Source organism: Vigna radiata, chromosome 11, assembly GCF_000741045.1.
Source record: "Vigna radiata var. radiata cultivar VC1973A chromosome 11, Vradiata_ver6, whole genome shotgun sequence".
Lineage (NCBI taxonomy): Eukaryota > Viridiplantae > Streptophyta > Magnoliopsida > Fabales > Fabaceae > Vigna > Vigna radiata.
This window is the reverse complement of record NC_028361.1, coordinates 1,680,586-1,683,604: the sequence shown is the minus strand read 5'-3', so window position 1 is coordinate 1,683,604 and position 3,019 is coordinate 1,680,586.

The following is a 3,019-nucleotide window of genomic DNA, read 5'->3' as shown; positions in this document are numbered from 1 at the left end:
AAGAGATTGCAGAGTTGTATGTGCTTGCAATATTCTTATATGCTGGCATCAACTTTTGATAACCCTATAAAGACCTCTGCAAACATTTCACACATGTTCTACCATTTGCCATATCAGAGGGAGATGATGGAAGAAAAGGTAGAATGTTACAGTGAGATAACAGGGAAGCAATTGAGAAGGCTATATTCATGGCCACCAAGAGAAGCAGATGCTTTTGAAGAAGACAGTGAGAATAACGTAAAGTTGAGAGCCTTGGAAAGTGCAGCAATGTTGTCATTCACTAACTTTGCTTCCTCTCTCATGGAGTTTGTCGCAAGAGTTGAGCATTTGGTAGAGGCTGTTCATGAGTTATCCAAGATGGCCAAATTCAACTCTGCATTGTTAAGTTAGGTTAAGCTTCGTAAGATGCAAAATGATATTTCAACACTAAGTTTTGATACTATTTTGACATTGTCTACGTGTCAATATTTGGTTGGACAATTTCAAATTAAAAACTATGTCTTTGCTCCAACCCTCCATCAGGAATTTTTTTTTAATTTGAAATCGTCCAACCACATTTTGATACATAGACAATATCAAAATGGTATCAAAAATTAATATTGAAATATCATTTTACTATTAAGTAATAATCAATAAAAGTACGTTGCAATAATATACAGCATGTCTATTTGAAAATCACAAATATATATACAGAGGACAATAGTATAACCCTAATGTAATAACTAACTAAATGTATACAACTTTTTAGTATAGTGACTAGACTTGTAATAATCTGCTCTAAGAAAAAAAAAATTGTAAATTTTGGAATCACTTTCGTCTCTGGATAAAGCTTTCTCTTTGTTGTTATATGTCGTATAAACTCACTTATTTTGGTTTTGTTTGATTCAGTAATAATCTCTCGTTACGTATTTCATGCTAAAGTGATTAATATGTTTTCAGTCCTTTAGTAAAAGTTGAAATTATTCTTTTCTTTTAAACTTTAGATCCATTAATTATCTTATCTTTAAAACATCTTTAAAAGTAAGCGAATTTAATTATTTTATCCAAATTTCTCGTTTTAAATCTATTCCTACAGCAAAAATAATTTAAATATGATATAAATAATTTAAATATTATCATAAATTTAACAAAATTTTATTAAAAAATCGAATATGTTTATATACAAAGTTTAGAAACTAAATTATACTAAATTTTCAAATAAATATTAATTCTAATTTTGAGTGAAAATTAAGAAAAAAAACATATATAACTCTTTTTAGTGAATAATATAGACTAATGGTATGGACATTTTCTCCCAAAAAATTAATAACCAAAACAACAAAAATATTCAAGAATAACAAAAGACTCTTATTTCACAGAAACTAAAGTGTTATTTAAATCAAATAAGAAGTAGAGTAGCAAAGTAGAGTATTTATAAAAAGGTTTTACGAGAAAATCTCCATTGCTTTTTATATTTGTCGACTCATTTTAATTACTGATCCAATAAGTCACATTATTGATTTTAAAAACAAGGACTAAAGAATAATTTAATACTCACAACTAATTATAGGAAAATACAGAATATAAACAACACGTCTATTAAAAGTATGAAAACAGTTCAAATTACGAAACAGTAAAAAAAAAATTCTTTTCATAACTTTTTTTTTTATAATTTTTTTCACACTGCAGTAGCATCTTCTATCTCATGCATTAAAGAGACATTCTTAAAAGGAAGTTGATATTTTAATAATATTTTTTTTAATAATTTTTTTATAACAGGACACGTGTTATTATTTGATTGATTTATTTAAATTTATATAAAAAAATATTTGAAACAAATAAATTATAAAATATCACGTATTTGTTATAAAAAAATTATAAAAAAAAAAAGTTGTTAAAAAAAAACTTTTTTGTTATTAAAAACATCATACAAGGTCAAACTGAGAGACTTTACTCGTAACAACCTGCTCTCACAAACTGATAGATAACATGTACGAAAGCAGGAATGGGGAAAGAAAGAAAAGCACTAAAACTAAACTGATTCCTAGAATTAAGTCATTAAATAAAATGCATCAATAAAAAATAACAATCTAAACTGATTCCTTAAAACTAGGAAAACAATAAAATATAAAACAGAATTAAAAGTCCTGATCAACACTTTTCTGTTTCAAACGTCTCAATAACACTTGTTATTTTTCTGTCATAAGGTGTCCACCACTCAATTTTGTTGCACTGGTTGTGACGAATGAACCAAAAAATGGAGAGCATTGAGATCAACATTCCGACAAGTAGACCTACTAAACCTGAGCTGCATGCCAAAAGAATTTGGCTTCAGATACAGAGTGTGTGGGAATTTTGCAAGGAAGACACCGGCAGAGAAATATTCGCACTAAAAGTTGGGGTAACTGTTCTTCTTGTGTCTTTGTTCGTATTACTTGAAGCCCCATATCATGTCTTCGGTTCCCATATGATATGGGCTGTTTTCACTGTTATCCTTGTCTTTGATGACACTGTTGGTATGTTGTACTTTATTGTTGTGGCTATATATTTATACAGAATAATTCATTGAATGACTTGTATCAATATGTGTAAATGCATTTTTCATACTGAATTTTGATGGGTACATGGTTGTGAATTGAAAGGAGCAACATGTAATCGAGGATTTAATCTAGCAGTAGGAACCTTGGTGGCTGTAGTCTTGGCTGCTGTGGTGGCTGAGACAGCACTGTCGTGTGGTCATGCCGCTGAGCCTATTATCCTTGGCCTTAGCATGTTCATGATCGGTAATTGCAATGACATGTTCTCTGAATTTTCGTATAATTAAGAGTAATGTGTAGGGTATGTTTTAATGATATGATTGATTATGCAGCGGTGATAACATCGTACATGAAAAAGTGGGCACCACTTGTGCAGTATGATTACGGGTTTAGGGTGACACTGTTGAGCTATTGCTTGATCGTAGTCTCTGACTATAGAATTGGTAACCCAGTTAGGATTATGATCGATCGCCTGTACTCAATCGCCATTGGAGGAACTATAT